Here is a 20835-nt window from a genome sequence, read left to right on the forward strand (position 1 = left end):
CCCCCTGAGCGCTCCGCCGGCCCTGCCGGGGCTCCCGGGCCGGGGCCGGCGGGGAGCGCCCGGTGCGCCGGGAGGGCGGCGGGAGCGGCTCCCGGAGCGGGGCTGCTCTCTGCTTTTGCTTTCCAACTCGAGTCCCTCTCAGGAGCTCGCATCTTCGGGCGCTTTGAAACTTTTCATTTTGTTATTCTTTCTGGTGTTTTAAAACTTTTTTTTTTATTATTTTTTAAGATTTTTTTTAAAAAAAACATTTCAACTTCCCGACGCCAGCGCACGGTTTTGCCCTGATCGCCGGGACCGCGTGAGCGTGCGGCGCCGAGGCCATGCGGTGAGCGAGGTAAGAGCGGGGCTGGCACCGCGACCCCCGACCCCCGTCCCCGCCTGCGGCTCCCCCGGTGCCGCCGCTTCGGTGAGAGTGAAGCGTCGCATCGCTCCTCTTTGTGCTCGGCCCCCGTAAATCCCTGCCACCTCCGCGCAGGTACCTGCAGGACAAACCCTCCTGTCCCCCGAAATGGTCACAAAGCCGCGAAGTTCGGATTAGTTTCGCAAAACCTCCCTTTTTTATAGAACATCACGTGGGAAGGTTTTCTTTGTTGGGGTTTTTTGGCTGTGTTGGAGCTGCTGAGGAAGCACCAGCTCGAAGCTGAGCGGGGCAGTTCCTGCCGCGGGCCCGGGACTGGGTTCATTTTCCGCCGCGTGTGTCAGAACTGAGCGCTTTGAGCCGGGTTTTGAGCCGGGTTTGCACCCGGGTGAGCTCCCGAGGAGCTGGGTCACTGCTCGCCCACGGGGATTCGGGGCGCGTTTGAGTCCAGGGGAGCATTTCTGTGGGCTCTGGTGGGAGTTCCATGCTTGGGAGCGTTCTCTTAATACTGCTTTTAGTGGTCTTGGGGAAGCTGACAGAGATAAAGTTTCACTCGGGTGTTCGCAGAGCCTGGCTGGAAGGCTCCTGTTCCCACCTCCACCTTGGTGGGTTGGTTTTACACCTGAACGTTTATGAGATGAGAGATTTCAAAATGCGGGGATTAATGGCTGATATCACCTCCCTGCTCCTCCCTCGGGTTTTGTTATAAAACAAGGCACGACTCCTTCCCCGAGTGACGACAGATCCCGGCACCAGCTCCGTGCCTCGGCGGGACCGGCTGCGGTGCCCGGGACAGCGCTGGCCCCACGGGCTGGCTGCTTACAGCTGATCAAACCCTCGCTCTGCCCCATCCAAACCTGCTGTAACTGTTCGAATCAAGTATTTACGGAATGCTGCTCGCTCCCTGCCTGGTATCGCCTCTGACTGGCTTTGGGGAACGAAAAATTGCCAAATTTAGGTCTGTTGCAGTAATTGCTGGAGCAGGTGGATGCTTTGCTGGAGCTCCTGCCCAGAGGGTTTGGGTGCCCTGCTCCAGTGCTCATTCCAGTGGCTTTTGGTGCCTCATTGACCAGACAGGGACTGGGAGTGCTGAATTTCTGCTGTGCCACCTCGTTTTCCTGGAATTAATCTTATTTCTGTGCATTGCAAGGAGACCTGACGGGGTGTTAGTGTTGGGTGGAGAGGGGACACGGTGCTGCCACTCCTCCTTGGCATCCAGGGAAGTTACGGGCTCAGAGCCACCCTGAGTCTCCCTGTGTGACACTGAGGTGCCCACTGTGGCCTCAGGGAGGGCTCTGTCCTTCAGAGGGGTGACAGTGACCTCGCTGCCTTGCTCTCCTGCTGCTCTAGGAGCTGTCCCAGAGCTCAGGAGCTTGTCCAGGTGGGACTCCCAGGAGCTCGGGGTGGTGCCATCACTGGCACAGGTGTAAGGGGATGGTCCAAGGGAAGAAGCCGCTGGTGGGGAGGAGGAAGAGGCAGGTGCATCATCACAAGGGGAGGGAAAATGCATCCCCTCCTTGGAGGAGCCTCCTGATAAATTCAGCTGGAAGTGCTGCAGAAAGGTCTGCTTGGGAAAGATGACTCTGGAAACTACGCTTGAACTAATAGCCACGGGTGCAACAAGTTGATTTCCTTTGTGGTGCATCCCACACCTGTTTTAAAGGTTATTTCTTCCCGTCCTGGCTCCCAAGCACCGGAGGCTCCTGCCCGCTGTTACCGCTCCTTTTCCTGAGTGCTGATTGCTCTCAGCCGTCCTGTCCAGTGAGTTTTTGTTCTCTCCAGCTTGCAGTCTCCTCTGAAACTTCTAGGTGAAGTTCGAGAATGGGTTTGCTTTTGCATTTACTTTACTAAGCCTCAGCAATAGTCTGGAACATCCCAGATGTGAGTTGGGGAGCTGAAAACCCCATAGTTGATTACTGGAGCCCAGTGACACTTGGAGCAATGTCTGACTTCTGCCTATATTCCTGCTGCTGTATTTGTGTCTGGTGATCCCAAAGACTTCCCCAGTTTTTGCACTGATATCAGCTGATTTAATAAAATTCCTCTGCCTCAGGATGGGTGGGAGCAGCTCCTACTCCCGCCCCTCCATGGGCCAGGTTCCTGCTGGCACCACTAGCCGGGGATGTCATCACGTGTGCTGCCCCGTGGCCCCCTGCCAGCCTTGTGTCAGGGCATCAGCGTCACCAACTCGGATTTTTGTGGGGTGTTCTTTATGAAAAGTTTGTTGCATTTGGCCTTCTTGCACCCAGCACGCAATAGCTGTGGGAAGGAGGTTATTTCTGGGTTGGTGCTGACATTAGGACACAGTATTAATTTTCCGTTAAATGACAGATTTATTGGAGTTTTCTTCATCTGCACGGTCTGCCCTGAAAACCTGAGTTGGAATTTGCCAGAAGGGGGCATTTTGCAAACAGCACAAAGGATTTTGGTGGTGGGGAGATGGCCAGGGTGAGCTCAGCTCTCAGCTGGAGCACTAGGCAGCAGTGCGTGTCTGGGAACTGTGGAGTTTTGGGGAAAATTCTTGTGCAAATAAACACTAACAAATGAATTTTGGGTCATTTAGGGCTGAGGGCTGAGTGCAAGGAGGCCAGCTCCGAGTCCCACTGCAGCCTGCTGGCTCCAAGTAGTTGGTAAAATAAGAAACTGTGGAGTAGCCTTGGATTTTTTTTTTTCCCTGAGGAAACTCTTAAAAAATGTTTCTCCAGTTATCTCCCAGTAATTGTTTCTTGCTGTAGGTTGAGCTCTGAGAGCTCTGGTGTTCTTGCATGAGGTTTCTCTGCTTTTCCTCTCTGGGAGGAGGCTGTGGAGCCCACAGCTCTATGTTCCCTCTGTTGGAAGGTGGTGCTGAACTGCCCGTTGCTGATCCTGACCAGTCCTGCCCAGTAAAGCCAGTCCTCCTCTGTGGCACACCAGGAGCTGTGCTGGGCTCTGGGGGTTGGTTTTTGTGGGGAGTGTGTGTTGGATTTGGGCTCCCAGGCAGTGTGTGCTTTCCAGCCTCACTAGCTCTGTCCTCACCTCTTCTATCCCCATCCCAAACCCAGAGCCCTCCTTAATCCTGGTATCGAGGCTTGGCTTTTTCTGCCCTTCAGCATTTACCTGCTGCAGGTGCAGGGAGATTTTAAAGGCTGCCCACAGCCTTGGCTGGTGGGAGCTGCTGCGTGGGTCGGAACCTCGTCCTCCCTTCAGCCCTGGGGAGAACAAGGCAGAGGCAAATTAGGGGAGCTGATGGAAGAAATGGGGTGAAAACCTTGTTTCCGTTTCCCTGGTTCCCTCTTCCATGTGCCAACTGCTTACAGTGTGTGTGCTAAATCCAGCAGGAAGGGATTGAATTTCGGCGCCGTGTTCGTTCCAGGAGGTCTCACGGAGGTGCTGGAGCATCCCCAATGGTTTAGGATCGTGCTAAACCAGGCTCAGGTGCCATCACCCATTTCCTGAGCTTTTTCCTTCTGCAGTAAATGCTGATCTCTCTGCACATCCAGAGGGATGGGCTTCCTGGGGTGATGGGGAAGGTGTGCAGAAATAAAACCAAATCTTAAAAACACCTTGCTGCTACTCCTCCCTTCTTCCCAGGCTTGACTTCTCTCCCAGTTTCTTCCCTTTCTTCCCCTTGGTGGTGCAGGGTGATGGAGAGTGGTGGCTGTGGCCAGCTCATCACACCTTGGCTCTGCCCCTCCTTCCTTCTCAGGTCACTCCTTGCACTCTTCTGCTCTAGCCTGGGATCATCCACCGTTCCTGCTTTGCTATAGGAGCTTGTCCTTGGCTTTTCTCAGGGTTGGTGCTGATCCCTCATTCCAGACAGAAGCTCCAACACTGGAGCATTTTGGCTGCAGTTGCAGCCTCTGGTGCCCGATGCCATCAGCAGCTCTGTCCTTGCTGCACCTGTGCCATCTTTCCAGGAGAGATGGAGAGATTTCCATGAGCCTCCCAAACCCCAGCCCGCTCTGTGCTGCTTTCCCAAGCACTCCAGGATATAAAACATCTGTGAGAGAAAAGCTAGGTCCAGATGTTGCAAGAGGCTGCTGCGGTAATGGATTATCCCCAGCCATTCCTGGCCTGGATGGCTCCTGTTCCAAGCCACCGGTGTGGTTTTTTCCCTTCTTCCCAGCCTGGGCTCGGTTGTGGTGCTTTCCCTGTTGCCACAGGAGCATCCCAGCACGGGCAGGAGCTTGGAGGAGCTGCCCTGACACCGTGTTCCCGTGGCAGAGCTTTCCCAGGGTGTTTCCTCCCGGGAGCTGGCGCGCGCTGCCGCACAGGAAATTCTGGTTGCACCATTATTGCAGAGCCTATTGTTTGGGGCAAGGGCAGGATTCGGGCTTGCTCACATCCTCCAGTGTCTCACTGTGCTGAAAGGATGTGGTGGGGTAGCCGGGGCTGCAGGAGGAGCGCAAAGCTCTGAGCTGGGTTTGTGCAGGGTTCGTGCTTAGCCCAGATCCCTGCGTTTCTGACCAAGCCCGCCCCTCTGGTTTTCCATGGGAAACCTCGGCGTTGAGGAACACTTGGAGTGAGGATTAAGCAGGGCGCAGTCCTTTGTTGCAGTTGGCAGCATTTTGCTGCTCAGCCCGCTCCTGTCTGGGGATGGTGTGTGGTGGACACCTTGTGGAGCAGGTGCACCCTGAGGGATGTAAAATCAGGGGCTGGGGGATGCAGAACCCACCAAGCGCTGCCTTGGAGATGGCAGCACCGTGGCCTGGCTCTCAGGGTGTGTGTGGGCAGGCAGAGCACGTGGCAGCCCTGTTTTCACCTGCCACAGCCTCGTGGCGTGACCAGGGCCTGTTCACCTGGCCGTGCCTCGGTTCTTATCGGGTGTTGGAGTGAGCTGCTGTGCCCGTGTTTGCTTTCGCTTTGCCTTTCCCCCTGCACTAATCCTTGTGGCTTAGATGGTTGGCAGTGATAGCTGCCTTTCCCAGGCTGGGCTCTGCGGGCTGCAGAGGCTGCTCCTCACTCACCCGTGTGAGCCACAGCTCCTTTCAGGCTCCCTGGGATGTTTTGGCTGCCGGCAGGAGCAGGAGGATCCCAAAGCTTTGTTGTCTGGGCTGTGCAGGGACGGCTGCTCATCCTCTGTGGGTTTTTCTTTCCCTTTTGGCCGCCATCCCAAAAGAGGGAAGGCACCAAACCAGGGCGGGTGTGAAGAGCAAAGCTGCACTTCTGACTGTGGAAACCCAGGGCACCGGGAATATTTCTGTGTCTGCTCTGGGGTGCCCTGGCCCCCAGGGGAGCACTGACTTTGACCCTCATTCGTGGAGAAAGACTAGAATCCACTGAAGTGTGAAGTAGATTATAGAGAGCAGTGTAGGTGTATCACTGAGTGAGAAATTTAGGTTTTGGGATTTTTAGTGTGTTGTGGATGGAAGCAAGATGGAGGGCACAGGGTGTCGTCCTGGGTTTCTTCTTCATGCTGCTTCTTCCTCCATGGGTTTGGGTGGCATTTTGTAATTGAGTGGAAAAATCCACATTGTGGGCTCTTTGGGATCAGTTATTGGATTAAAAGGGGAAATAACCCAGGTGTGAGTTCTTAATTGGAGAGTTTAGTCTTAAAAGGCCTTGTAACAAGAGATAGTAAGCCATTTTGTGCCTTGCTAATGAAAAGCTGCAGAACTCATGGTTGTGAGGCTGTTTCACTGATAAGAAATAATAAACACCTGAGTGTGAACATGAACTACCTCCTCAAGTGCCTGCAATCCAGACCCAGAGAATCTGAAATGTGACATTCCTGCCCTGCTGCACACCAGGCAGAATTCAGCTTAGAGGTTCCCAGGGCTTTTTCCTGAGCCCCTGCCCCGGTAGAGCCCTGGGCAGGCTGCGCAGGGGGAGGCTGTGCTGGGTTTGTGGAGCAGGGTGGCTGAGCTGGCACAGAAAGGGACCCGAGCGGCCTCTGTGCCGTGCCCGTGCTGCCACGTGCCTGGCAGAGGGACGGGGAGCCTGGCAGCAGCTGTCCTGTGTCCCTCAGCTGAACAAGCCACGCTGGCAGTGGCTGCAGCTCATCTGCTGCTGCTGCTGCTCTCACGCTGGTACAGGGCACCAGCTGATGCCGTCCTGCTGCCACTGGGCTGGCATTGTCTGCCAGGGCCTCCCGCACACTCGGGGCTTGTTTGAGAGAGCCATTAATCAGTTTAAAGCTGCCCCGTGTCACTCGTGGCTGTGAGGAGTGCCCATTGTGTGAGGGAACAAGGGCACGGTGTGATCGGCTGCCCCGCACGGGAGCTGTGTCGCTGCAGGGGGAGGTCACACGTCCTGCTGGCCCGCAGATCCTCCGGAGAGGAGCTTTGCTGGGCAGCTGGGCTCCACCACAGCACCCTCCAGCCTCCTTCAGCCAGGCTGGGGCAGGGATGGCACCAGGGCCCTGCCTGAGCTCGGCTCTGCAGCTGAGAGCGAGAGGAGGAGGAGGAGGAGGAGAGCATTCACCGGGTCTTTGGGCAGTGAGAGGTGTTGGGTTCGCCCTGGAAGGACGCTTCCCATCAGGCAACCCCGGGGTCTGTTACCATCTTCCCATCCCTCCTTTGCCCTGTAGGGAGCTGGACAACGTTCCTGGGTGCAGGGCACATCCTAAACTGGACTTCCAGCCTGTGTACTGGAACTGGGAAAGGCTCTGGCAGCTGGGAGAGCAGCACACCCCGTGTCCCTCTGCTGTCACCCTGGGAGCATCCACTTAGGGATAATGGGGAAAGCTGGGACAAGCAGCAGGGCTCAGGGTGATGTCCTGGCATTCCACGGAGTGGAATGGCCCCATGGTGAGGGTGATGGCAGCAGGGTGAGGGTGGCCCCATGGTGAGGGTGATGGCAGCAGGGTGAGGGTGGCCCCATGGTGAGGGTGATGGCAGCAGGGTGAGGGTGGCCCCATGGTGAGGGTGGTGGCAGCAGGGTGAGCGTGTCCCCATGGTGAGGGTGATGGCAGCAGGGTGAGGGTGGCCCCATGGTGAGGGTGGTGGCAGCAGGGTGAGCGTGTCCCCATGGTGTGGGTGGTGGCAGCAGGGTGAGGGTGACCCCATGGTGAGGGTGATGGCAGCAGGGTGAGCATGGCCCTATGGTGAGGGTGGTGGCAGCAGGGTGAGCATGGCCCCATGGTGAGGGTGGTGGCAGCAGGGTGAGGGTGACCCCATGGTGTGGGTGGTGGCAGCAGGGTGAGCGTGTCCCCATGGTGTGGGTGGTGGCAGCAGGGTGAGCGTGTCCCCATGGTGTGGGTGGTGGCAGCAGGGTGAGCGTGTCCCCATGGTGTGGGTGGTGGCAGCAGGGTGAGGGTGACCCCATGGTGAGGGTGATGGCAGCAGGGTGAGTGTGGCCCCATGGTGAGGGTGGTGGCACCAGGGTGAGTGTGTCCCTGTGGTCTGGGTGAGACCCCATGGTGTGGGAATGCTGAGCAGGGCTAGCATGGGTGCCTGGGAGCCCAGCTGAGCTTGGGGATGCTCTCTGCACCCTGTGCTTTCTCTCTCTCTCTCTCTCTCTGTGTTTTCCAGGGAGATTTCACACACCACTGGCTGATGAGTTGACTTTATGTGGTGTAAGTCCTGCCAAAACAATTTCTTCCTGTTATTGCTGCTCCAGTTTTAGAGAAGTGATAAGAACCTTTTGCAGGGACCTGGTTTCTCCCAGGGGCTCTGCTCCTCTGAGCTGGGAGCTTTGAGCAGCAGTTCCCAGGGTGACTTTTCCTCAGTCTTTCAGTTAAATTTCAGAGTTAGATTTAGTTAAATGATTTAAGGAATGTCTGAGTGTAGTCTGTGTGGGGTCTCTCCACAGCCAGATGGATCTGGTTCATTTTGGGTGATATTTCCTATGAATTATCTCTTCAGTTGCTCGTGGCGGTGGTTAATGAAGGGCAAAGACCGTGGAGACAAGGCTTGTGTTAAAATGAGAGCTGAGACAATGTGAGGCTGTGTCTGGATCTGGATTGGAGTTGTGGGACCATCCCAGGTCTCAGCCTGGTGCCTTCAGCTGATGGTTTCTCTTATGACACCATTTTATTTCCATTCCTGCAAAGGCTGATTTTTAAGGCCAGACCTGAAATATTCCAGTGGGAATGGGGGTGGATCTTAAACCCCCTTCTGCTTGGTTCTTAATTTGTTTTGAGTGAACAAACTGAGTATAAAGCAGAGCCACCAGAAATACAGAATCCTAGAATGGTTTGCGTTGGAAGGGACCTTAAAGAACATCTTGTTCCATGTCCTGGATGGGCAGGAACACCTTCCTCTGGAAGGTTTGGAGGGCTGCAGCGTGGGCCTGTGCCAGGCAGTGCTGGATCAGCTGTGGTGGCCCAAGATAAAGGAATAATTCCGGGTTTCCCGGTGGCAAACGGAGCTGGGAGGGCTCTGGCCGCTGCTGAACAATCGGGGCTGAGCAGGCTGCTCTGCTGTTCCTGAGAGAGGCTGCTGGAGGAAGCAAAAACAGGAAAAAAGGCAGTTAGTCATGGGGTGAGGTGCTGCCCCTCTGCTCAGGGTGGCAGAGCTGTCCCAGCACCTCAGGTGTGGAGGGCAAGGGAAATGGGGGCCACAAAAGCCCCTTGTGAATGCAGACTTTTGAGCCACAAGGATTCTGCCAGAGCTGCACTCTTCAGCTGGGCTGTCCACAGGAGCCTCTGGCCACGTCTGATGCTGGGAACTGTGTGAATCAGTTGGTGCTTGCAAACAGGGATCCTGCAGAAGGGGTCTGCTGCAGCAAGAGCCAAATCTTCGCTTCTGACCCTTCAGGGGTTGGTATTTTCTCATTGTGGGATGCAGCAGCAGTGCCTTGGAGTAATTTTCCAAGGGCAGGAACTCCTCTGTGGCCTCTCTCTGGTCTGTAATTGGTCCCTGTGACTTCTTGCCATAATAATAATTAAAGCCAAGTATTTAAACTTTTGTAAAGATAATGAGTTGCATTAGGTAGAAATATTTGTATGAAGTGGAAGTAAATAAATTACATAACCAGCCCACGTTTGACACAGCTAGAAGCAGTTTTCTCCAAGACATAGATTATTCCATAATTGCTCCTTAATGAAGTTCTTGCCTCTTTGCTCTGAAGGGTTTGCCCTTGTCCCGAGCCAGGAGGAAGCAGCAGGTTATGTGGAAGTTACAGGATCCAGGCTGGCATGTTCATAGTCCTTAAAGCTCCTCTGTGATCAGTGGGTTCTGCACCCATAAAGAATGAGGGCAATGCCACAAAAAATGTCTGTAGGGAATACAGGGAGTCCATTCCTGTGATTTCAGGCTGGAATGTTGTGTGTGATAATTGCTCTGTAATCTTTCCAGGCACCTTGCTTTGATTCCTGGAGAGTGTCACCTTTATTTACAGCTACAGCATGTGTTAATTAAGACAGTCAAAAAAGAAGAAATGTTTTTTTTGGGAAGAGCTTTAGTGCAGAATGCTGCAGGACAACTCCGTGGACCGTGGATTGATTGCTGGATGCTCCTTGAGGCACCCCTCAGAAGATGCAAAGCATTGCCCATCTTCCCTTAAACACACAAAAGGAGGTGCACCTTTGGCTGGAAGCAGGAAGGAGCTGTGGATTTAGGTGGTGTTGGAGGACCTTCCCTGGTTCTTTCTGTCCCCTCTGCTGAATGGGGATAACACATGGCAAGAAGGAATATTGAGATCCCTAATTTGAGTTTAGTTTAGGCACGTAAATACGCATTGGCAAGTGTCAGTGGGAAATCTGATTTTGGTGTTTAAGGTACAGCTTTCCCTCTGGTGATGCCTCAGGTTTCAGCTTTTATGTTTTTCAGATTCTGTGCTGCTTTAGTGTGTGGGTCTGGGCTTCATATTAGGGGATGGTGAGAGGATGTCTCTCTGCACAGAGCAGGGAGACAACAATTCCTTCTCCAGCTGGGGACCAAGGACAAATGATCCAAATCTCAGCCCAAGAGCACAAACAGTGTGGGCTGAGGAGAGAAAAACAAGCAGGATGGGAGTGCCTGGGCTAAAGCTGGGATTGGACAATGAACTGCAAGGTGCAAATGGAGCAGAACTGATCCAAGGGAGAGACCCCGTGAGCGGTCGGGGATTTTGGGACCATTTTGGTTCCTCTTGGGTGCAGCCCTGGCTGGGCTCTTGTGCTGCCCAAGGTGGATCCATTGAGGCCTTTTAATAAATCCCTGCTTCATTCTTTAGCTCTGTCCAGCCTCTGCTCTAGGGCAGCCTTCACAAGGCATCACTGGGAGGGGGCAGGCTTAGGGGTGTCTGGGAGCATTTCCTGAGCGTGCAGGAGGGTTTCTAGAGAAGCAGCAGTCTGGGACAGGATCTTCTGCAGAGTCCAGCCAAGAACCCTTCCGAGCCTGCTGTTAATCTGCTCTTTTGCTAGTGGTAGAGGGTTGGGGTTCAGCCTCACATGGCTTAAATTGTGATTTCTAATTGTGGAGGAGTGGGGACACCTCATTTTTAGCTGGATAAATATCAGTTGGGTTTGTTCTGGTGGCTGTGGAGCTGCATTGCTGTAGAGATGGGTCAGAACTTTGTGTTCCTGAGTTGGAAGGGACCCACAAGGATCACTCCTGGCCCTGCACAGGACAACCCTCAAAAATCACTATATTACCCAGCTCCCAGATGAGGGGCTGGATTAATTTATCTCATTCTTTGCTCCTTCTCTGCTCGTACCCCCGATGGAAAGGCAGCCTGGGAGGGAAGTTCAGCACAGGCTTCTGCCAGGGCTGGAACACATGAAACAAAGGTGATGCCTTGGACATGAGGGTCCCAGAGATTTCAGTGGGTTTCACTGATTTTCATTGGGAACTTCATTCCTGCCTCCTTCCTGCCCTGCTGGACCTGTCCTGTCACCCCTGGGGGCTGTGGGGCAGAGGGTCACTGCCTGCCCTGTGTTTCAGTGTCCATAGGCAGGACTGAGGCACCCACCTGCCCTGTGCCAGGGATGGCTCCTTGTAGCCCTTCCCAGCTGCTCTGTCTTTCAGGGAGATTATTTCTGGCATGCTCTGTCAGGTTTCTTGATTTTCTTGCTGCAGGTAGTTGTGAAACAGCAGCTGTTCTGCAAGTGCCACTGCTGGGCTGACACTCTGCCTGCTCCTGTGGGGAGGAGGGAGAGGGAATTAAGGACAGACAAGAAAAAGGGGGATTAAAGTCAATGGAAGATCCCTCTGCTTCTGTGGGAATTGAATTTCGCTTAGGTTTTCTGCTGGACAAGCCCTTATTCTTTAACTTTTTTTTTTTTTTTTCTTGAAGCATGTCTGTTGTTTCCTCTGAAGGAAGAAGGGGTCACTTTTTCCACACTGCTGACGTGAGCTGTGAATCACAGTTGTTTTGGGAAGGTGCTGTCACTGGGACCAGTCACCTGTCAGAATATTTGCTGCCTTCACCCTGATGTCCTGAGGCATTTTGCAGCTCATGTGCTACAGGGTTGGCTATGACCACAGCTCAGAATGCACTTCTGATGCTTCTCCAGGGGCACGGGCAGGAAGGACTGGCTCCTTAAAGCTTTGGGTTTCCAGGCTGTGCTGTAGCCTATGGATGGGAGGTGATTTTACTACGGGAAGGAAATGTGTCAGCACGAAGCAAAGATCCAGCACGTGGCCTGGAAACCAAGGGGGTTTTGCCCTGGTGCTCCAGCCACAAGAAAGGCACAACTCTGGAGGGGCACGCAGAGCTGAGCAGGTTTTGTGGATGCTGGCAGTGCTGGGGAGCTCCTGGGAGCTGGGGCTGGTGCTGCCCTGCCTGTGCAGGCACGTGGAGCCTGCGTAGGAGTTCCTGCAGCAGCTGAGCAGGGTTGGAAACAACGAGCTGGGGTGCCCTGGCTCGCTGCACCCTCCACAGGGTGCACATCCTTGCAGAACTCATATCCTTGTCTTTTCTAAGGATTTGCAGCCTCGTGCCTGGCTGCTGTGGGGCCCCAGGGCGTTCCAGAGCTGTGGAAGTGTATCACTGCTGCTCAGCATTGGCTGAACACTGTCTCCTATAAAGAATTTAGGTTTGTGTGACATGAGCTGGCAAATGAAGATGTTGTTTTTTGCTTGGTGGCGATGTTTGGATATCCACGCTGTGCAATTTCCTGCAGAAACTACATATTGCCAGCACGTGTTCCCAGACTATTTGTGTTTTAAAGCCTGGGTGAAGCTGCAGGTGTGCTGGGCTCATCCTTGGATCTGCACCCCAGAGGGGATGGGCACTTTCAGGTTGACTGGTTCTGTCCTCCCCTGCTTGTGGCTTTTGCACAGACCTTTGCCACACATGGCAATAAATTTGTTTGCTGTTGAAAAGGAGTAATTGGGGAGACTACAGAATATACAGAAAAGGGTGACATAATACTCAGAACCCAACCCCCAGCTCCTTGTAGAAAGATTCAGGGTTTGGTCCATAAACGGGACAAAAGGAACCTTTACCTGCTCGTGCTCTGCTGAGTTTTGATCCCTAATAAAAGGGGGTGAGCACCCTTGGGGAGAGCAGGGTGGGCAGGCAGAGGAGACACAGCTGTGTGGCCACCTGTGCCTGCACAGCCCCATCCTTGGAGCAGGAGGTGAGAAGCTCATCAGCAGTGATGCTAATGGGGTGCAGTGTTGGCTCCCTGTGTGGCTGGAGTGTGGCTGGCTCGAGCAGGCCCTGGAGGGTGAGCAAGGGGGGCTGCCAGCCCCTTTGGCAGGGCACAGCCACGCTGGGGACACGGGCAGGGCCAGCAGGGGCTGTGCTCCCGTCCCTTCCCCTCAGCTGCTTTAGTGTCCCTGTGGGATGGTCCTGGAGGGCTGGCCTTGGTGAACTGTGGATTTGAAGCCACAGGTTAGAAGATGAGGAACAGCTGGGCTGCACAAATTCAGGATAACTCAGTGCCAGCAGCATTCCCACCAAGGCATCACCCACCCACCCACCCGTAGCTCCCGCAGGGCATGGCTATGTGCCAGCCTGGGCTCAGTGTGTGCTGCTGGCTGGTGTGCAGTGCCTCTGGACACAGATAAGAGTGAGTTTTGGTTGTTGCCGTTGAGGAGGAAAGCAGCAGAAAGGTGTCAGCCTGTCTAGGAGGCACCTTGTGACTTTGGAGTGTTCTGCATCAACCTTGTGAGGGAAAAGTAAGGTACAGGCAGGTGTCAAACTACTAAAAGTTCTCTGTGTGACCCCTAAATGTGCCTTTCTGGGGTGAAAAACCCCAGCCTGAGAGCACATGGCAGGCACATGGCAGTCACTGTGGTTTTCTAGAAAGACCAGAGCGGTTTTTTCATGTGCCTAAAGGCAATTTGGTGCAAGGCCACTGACCTTCCTGAGCTGGACATCCCAGAGTGCTGCAGTGGACAGAGGCACAGCAGGTGTCATTGGCCTGTTTGGGACATCACACCTTCCAACAGCCAGAAACTGGATTGATTTTATGGAAAAACGGTGCAGAAGACTCTTCAAGGAATTGTTTGCTGCTGCGGGCAAAGACACTTGTGCACTTGATACCTGGGGCTCTAAAGTGAAACTTGTCACCAATTTCAAAGCAGGCCAGGGAGATACCTCACCTTGTACTCAAAAGGCTGTGCCGGATTGGGTGGGTTTTCCCATGAGGGAATGAGGTGCTTGGGGAGTTGAGAGCCAAGCAGTCCCTGCCTGGCCATGTGCTTGTGTGGTTGTGTTCAGCTGCTCTGAGGAAAAGGGGAAAGGAGGACAAGGGTAAATTCCACCCATGCAGCTGCCTGAGAGGGACAGGTCACTTGGGATCTGTTTGGAGGTAGAAATAGGGCTGGAAGTGAGACAGTGAAGTAGAGGTAGGGTGTTCTTTGACATCACCAGGGCCACATCAGGGAGTTGCTGAGTAACCTGCTGAAATAATCCCTGTAAATGTTTGAGCAGAACGGGTTGCTGCCTGTGCTCCGAGTCTCTGCTTGTGAATTTGGGGCTGGTGTTGGCACCCAGCTCTTTGTTTCTAATCCTGATCTGAATTGTGCTGAACCTACATTAGCACAGAATTCCAGACTGGGAGGTCTGTAACTATGGCAGTGTCCTCCAAACGTGACCCTCCGCTCATCTCAGCGCTGGCATCGGCGGGTGCCGTGTAAGGTGGCACTCCTTTCTTCTTGTAGTAATTCCATGTCAAAGAGGAAATATAAATAAACTCCCCAAACAAAAGGAGCAAGGAAAAAATAATTCTTTCAAACATTTGAGCAGGAACAATAGGGTAGGATATGCACTCTCTGGGGAGGGCTAATGGCTGAAACCGATAGGAGCACAGTGCTGCCTTGGTCTGTACCTAGCTGAGCCCAGCGAGGATTATTTATAGCAAATGTTATGGCAGAAGCATGTGTGACCTGCAGGCTCCCGGCAAGGGGAAGAGCTTTCCTGTGCTGTCTCTGGGATACAATAGACAATTATTTAGACACTATCTTTGTCTCGAGATATAAACAATTAAACGCTGGCTACTGATTTCTGCTGTGATGTTCAGACTGTGCTGTCTTGCTCAGGGATTTGTGGAGAAGGCAAGGATTTTTAAGAAATGTCACAGCTGTGAAGTTCCTGGAGCATCTCTACCAAACTGACTAATTGGGAATGCAGAGTAATGTCACAAGCACCACGAAGTTGTTGCTTCCCAAACGATGGCAGCCAGTGGTTCAGTGTTGTTCAGCTGACATTAATGGGGTGTGGATGGGTGTAGACCCCGAATCTGCCTGTTCCATTGTGTTTTGGCTCATCACTATGGTATTAAAGTACCTACAGCTGCTACTGGATAGTAATTAAATGTTCTTACATGTAATTAACTACTTTCAACTGACTACTGAACGGCTTAAATATCTACATAAAATGGCAGATATTTTGGTATTAGAATGGTGACAGTTGGTGCCAAATAGCTGGAGAGGTTGGGGAATCAGCTATTGTGCATCAAAACAACCTTGTGCTGGCAGGTGACTCCTTCTTCAGGCTCCCTCCTTTTCCTGGGGGTCCCTGTCCATCCTGTCAGTACCAGAAGGATCCGTTTGGATCCCTTCAGGACTCACCTCAGGTTTATTTTCTGTAGAGCAGAAGAATTTAGAATTGCAAAAAAGGGAAGATGTGTAGGGTGCACCTGCAGTTCCTGGATCTGCAGTGTGGATCTGGAGGAACATGTAGTGCAGATGCAGTGCCAGAGATGTGTGGGCTTTGTGAGAGGCTTGGTCTGAAATCCACTTTCAGCAAGAGCTCATCTATTATGTTCATTGTTTCTTTCCAGTTGTATTCCAGGGATTTCAGATCTCTGTGTTTTTATCTGGAGCTTCTGCTCAGCTTCGCACAAGGAGCTGGGTGCTGGCTTTCTCCCTCCCTGAGTGTGTAAAGCTGGTCTTGGCTTGGTGTAAGGTTTTAGTGCTCCATGTCCTGCAGAGGCCAGGGCTGGTGCCCTGTTCAGCTGCCTGGCACCTCCCTGCAGTGCTAGCCCATCTCCAGTGTGGAGCTGTGGTGTTTGCAGTGAGCTGCTCCCTGCCTGGCAGCACCAGCCCCGGCCCAGTTTGTCTGACAGATGCAGTGGAGCAGCTCTCTCTCTCGCTTGGCCGCAGGCAAAATGAGTCTCCTGCTCTAATTTCATTGTGTTTGGCCATCTCACAAACTCTAAAGCTCCCTGAAATGGGAAGGAAGTAATGTTTAAATTATACATGAGTGAACTGATTTACTCAGCCTGAAGTTTTGAGTTCCGTCCTTATAAATACAGGGCTGGAGCTATCAGTCTGTGCATCCATCCGTCTGCCTGGTGAAGATTGAATTAGCAGGAGCACAAATGCAGATCCAGGACTGTAAAAGCTTTGGCTTAAACCGGTGCAAACCATGTGGGGCAGATGCTGCTGCCACAGGGAATGTGTCGTGTTTGCCTGGGGTTATCTTGTCTGCTAGTCTGTCCTCAGTGATGGAGCAGACCATTGCTGCAGGGCCACTGGCAAGTGGTGAAGTCACCAGCCCTGGAAATACTAAAAGAGTGTGTGGATGTGACACCTGAGGACATGGTTTAGTGGTCAGTGTGGTGGTGGTGGTGCTGGGTTGATGGTTGGAATCAATCTTGGAGGTTTTATCCAACCTTAATGATCCTGTGATTCTAAAACTCAGTGTTTTGATAATGTCTGTCCACTCCTGACTGGCAAGGGATTCAGACTGCTCCTCTGTCTGTCCCCTGCTCCTAATGGAGGGGTTTAGCTTCCTGTGGAAGGGATTTTGCAGAGCATGTGAAGTGCTGGTTTAATTCTCTGGTCGCTTCCTATGGGCACGGGCCCCACGCTCCCTGGGGAGCCCAGTGCCGGAAAGTCGTAACTGCGCTCGCTGATGGCCTGGAGATCCCTTTTGCAGATGTTTCACCCAGGTCTCTCCTTCCACCTCGATTGAAATAAATGAACAATCAAGCTGCAGTGCTGCCATGCCTGGCCGGGGCCCAGCAGCACACCGTCCTCCTTGACCCAGAAACAGAGGATGCTGGATTTTTGTAGGGGCTGCATTGGTTTATGGAGTGGGGATCTGCCAGGTGGGCAGGGACTTCATCGTCAGACTACATCCTCAGCGTGTGCTTTGTGAACAAATACAGCTCTGCCCTCGGTCCTTGGATGCAGCACCCAGCAAGTCTGAAATGTCTGTGGAGACATAAACAGAAAGGGGGAGAAGTCACGATTCTCTCCCTATTTGTTTGACTTAAATACATTGAAGTAACTGTACCCCCATGAAAGAGATAATTTCCTGATGCTGGAGAGCTTAACATCTGTTTCCTCCCATTTTTTTTTTTCAGTGGTAGAACATGGTAACGGAAGAACTGGCGGGGTTTTCTTTCCTCTTTTTCTTTTGTATAGCAAGAGGCGCTGCATGCTTGGGCTAAATACGCTCTCCGAGAGCAGACAGGTTTCTCTCAAGGGTTATATGATCATTTGTTCTCTATTTTCTCTCCTTCCTGCCTCCCCCCGCCCCTCCTGGAGAGGAGCGGATACAGCGAAGCCCAGGCAGGACTTCCTTAGCTCAGCCATGCCTTCTGGCAGGCTGCGCCGCGTGCCCTCTCCCTGTCACCCCCCTTCCCCGAAAAACAATGGCCAAAGGCTCCTTCTTGTTTGTTATTTTGGATCCTGCAGAGGAAGAGCCGAGTGGAAGATCGTGTCCCTGGGGGCCCTCGGTGCATTCCAGCTCTGGCAGCGCCTGGTGAGGCTGTCGGCGCCTGGGCTGCGCCGGCTCCGAGCCTTTCGCTCCAGCCCTGTGCTGCTGGGGGGGACACTGGGTTTGGAAGCAAATGTAGCACTGCTGAGAGGTGAGAGGAGAGGGATGGAGAGCCTTGGAGGATGGCATGGAGTCAGTGCTCCACAGTGAGTGCAGATCCTGTCCTTGGAACATCCAGCACAGCGCAGGTTGTCACAGTGCCAGGAGGAGCTGGGCTTTTCTACTGACTGTTCTGACATGGTTTGAACCCCCCAGCTTCTCCTTTGCACACGGAAGGCAGTGAGCCTCAGACCCTCTCTGCCTCTGGCTCCAAAACCTCCAGGACGACCTTGGGTCTCTCCAGGTGCTTTGAGCCAGCGGCTCTGTGGAGGAGAGCGCAATGTCTGGCACGTGATCCTGTCTAGGCTGCCCCAAGGGCAACCCCACCGCCAATTTCCTCTTTGTTCCTTTCAAAGGTTTGTTGTTTCTCAGGGCCCCAGTCAAAATAGTTCTTTCGGGTCACTTGATAGAAAGGATTTACCAATTGCCTGGAACCTGGAATATGCATGCTCCAGAATCCCGCAGCACCAAGGGATCCTGGAATCACAGAGTAGTTTGGATTGGAAGGAACCTTTGAAGCCATCTTTTTCCACCTGTGCCATGGGCAGGGACACCTTCCCCTATCCCAGGCTGCTCCAAGCCCAGTCTAGCTTGGCCTTGGACACTTCCAGGGATCCAGGGGCAGCCACAGCTTCACTGGGCATCCTGTGCCAGTGCCCTTCTAGTGCTTCAGAGCACTAAATATATTTTTTGAAAAAGTTACTTCTGCTTGTTGTCCAAAACCTGCAGAGATCTAAAGAAGATTTCAGGAATTGTGTGGTGCCTGCCTGGCAAACAGCCTGAGCTGTGTGCTGTTAAATGAGCAGTTTCTTTCCATCATTAGGGTCTCTTGAGAAAACTCAGCCTGGATCAGGCTAATCCTAATTTCCTAACTGAGGCTTCCTTTCTAGTGGGTCATGCTACCCTGCTGCCTTTGGACCTGGTGTCGTGGTTTAGCCTGGTTAAACAGCCTGGTTTTGCTCTGCTTGTGGATAACTTGTGTAGGGCAGCTCAGCAGCAGGAGATTGCCCCTGGAAAGTGTCACTCCCTGAGGGGTGGCTTGTGACAGCCCTGATTGCTTGGGCCTGATTCAGTGTCCTTTAAGTCTATGAGAACAGTCAACTTTAGTGGGCGTTCCCTGGACCTGTGCTGTTATTTCTGCTGGCTGTCTGCTAAATCACACTGAAAAGGAGCAAAATTGCTCTTACTCCCACCTGTATCGTGCAGGAAGAGCCTGTTGCCAAGGGAATGTTGTGCAACCACAAGTGAGATACAGAGCACCTATTTCTTTCTTAGAGATTGGGATAACGCAAAAAATATGGAAAGAATTTGGAGGGGGAGTCATGGCTGTAGATACAGATGTTTGTGTAACACACCTGGTGCCCTTGGTTGGAGGTTTTATTAATCTCAGCTTATTCATCCCCCTCGGTGACCTGGAAAAGGAAAGTGAATTTTCAGAATGAAGAGCAGGGCAAGGCAGGGACCCACACAGCCCCTGTACACTGGAGCTGTTGGCAGTGTTTGGTTGATAGCTGGAGTTTTAGAAAACCATCTTCCCCTCCAGGTGAGATTCGGTGTGTTTTGGAGAGCAAACACACGAGCCTTTGGTCTCCAAACCTGGCTGAGCCACCCTCCTTAGGCTCAGTAATCTGTGGGCAGTGGAAGAGGCAGAAGATAATGGTGTGGTTAAAGCCCTCTTTAAGTGATGGTAGTCCCAGCTCAGCTGCTGGGTGGTGACTTGCTATGACCTGACATCTGCAACTGCAGCTCAAGGAGGGGAAAAATAAACATGTGGTTGATGAGTGGTGTAGTTTTCTGACTAATAGCTGTTCCCAAAGCGTTTCTTCAAAACCTCTTTCCCCTGCACCCTAGAAAGGTGAGCAATGGTTCATCAGACACTCTCAGGGCTGCTTTCCTCCATATTCAAATTTTGTTTTGTCATGATGGGCCTAAATCCCCCCAAGGCCCTGTGGTTTGGTTGGTAAAGCCACCTTTGCCCTGCTTGGCTGGTGGGAAGCACAGGCTGCCCCAGGCAGCTGCTGCAGGTGTTTGCAGAGTGGTGGATGCTGCATTCGGCAGTGCAGCAGAGCAGATTTTGGCTCCTGCTCAGGGAACACTGAAGGAATATTGCTGAAATTTGCCTTGGTGGTGGGAGGTTTGCTCTGGGTGAGGCAGTGCCAGTCCTGGGGCTGGAGCTGGCTTAGGGGCAGTGCTGGCCTGTGGGCGCTGAGGGAAGCTGTGCTGGGAGTAGGCTCCTGCCAAGGTCAGCCTGTGGTTTTGATGCTTGAAGTTTTAGTTTTCCTGTTTTCCAGATTCTGTGCTGCATTAGTTCATAACTCTGAACTTCATATAAAGAGTTAGCAAGCTCTCCTCACAGTTCAGTCAGACAAAACAATCCTTTTCCAGCCCCAGAACCAAGGACGCTGCTGCAGCTTCAGGCCCAAAAAGTGCAAACAACAGAGAATTGAGGAGAGCAAACTGAGAGGATGGGGCTGCATCACCTGGAGCTGGAATTGGACAATGAACCCCAGTATGGAAATGGACCAACACTTATAAAAGTGTGAAAACTCGTGACCCTCGTCCATCTTGGGTGTAGCCCTGGTTGGGCTCTTGCACTGCCCAAGGTGGATCCTGTGAAGGCCTTTCAGTAAATCCCTACTCTGTTCCTTTAACCCTGTCCAGCCTCTGCTCTAGGAGCCTCTCAAGGCATCAGTGTGTGCAGTCCTGCAGGTGTGACTGGGGGAATTCAAACACCAACAGGGTGGTTTTGAAGATGAGGAGAGGTTCAGGTGAGGCTGTGGTGGAAGGGGAGGTGGAGAGCAGGAACCAAACACTGGTCACAGGATGGGTCTCCTCTCTGCTTAGAGTGCTCGGGTCTGGCTTCATGGTGGCAGCTCTAATTTACATCTGCTTTAAAGCTGCTTAAAAAAATAATACAACCCCTCCTTATATAATTTTAAATCCATCCATGTGCCTTGTGATTCTGGATTCTGTTGCTTCTCTGGGGAGGGCTGTGCAGGATCTGTCCCTTGTTATGGGCTGTCTTTTGCCTGCCACATGAGGAACAGCCTGTCTCCTCTGTGCTAGCATCCCTCCAAAGACTTCACAGGCAAGCCCCTTCCCTTTGAATCTTCTTTCCTCATGCAGGATCCACCCAGCCAAAAACAATAAAACATTAAACTGGAAAGAGAAAACAAAAAAAGAGGGCCGTTTGTGATTTCTGTCTTTTGCTGCCAGTTGGCTGCACGACTTGAAACGACTGAAGTGCTCTTTTTTTTTTCCCCCACCACTCCTTCCAACCCATTCCAATGTGTTAGTCTTTAAGTTACAGCAGGAATGTCTGGGAATAACTCACATCCCAAAGCAACAGCCTG

General features: G+C 52.7%; 1 protein-coding gene across 6 annotated transcripts in view; it reads left to right on the forward strand.

Moving 5' to 3' along the window:
* Positions 1 to 203: 203 nt before the first annotated feature.
* Positions 204 to 20835, forward strand: part of ARHGEF9 (Cdc42 guanine nucleotide exchange factor 9) — a 201356-nt gene continuing 180724 nt past the window's right edge. For 5 of the 6 annotated variants that reach the window (XM_038123210.1, XM_038123208.1, XM_038123209.1 and 2 more), the window contains exon 1: positions 205 to 334. The gene's annotated coding sequence lies outside the window, so the exon portion shown is untranslated. Of the gene's footprint in view, positions 335 to 20835 lie in introns of all 6 variants that reach the window. The other variant, XM_038123213.1, reaches the window with a different exon arrangement.

This window comes from Motacilla alba, chromosome 4A (assembly GCF_015832195.1).
Source record: "Motacilla alba alba isolate MOTALB_02 chromosome 4A, Motacilla_alba_V1.0_pri, whole genome shotgun sequence".
NCBI classification, from domain to species: Eukaryota; Metazoa; Chordata; class Aves; order Passeriformes; family Motacillidae; genus Motacilla; species Motacilla alba.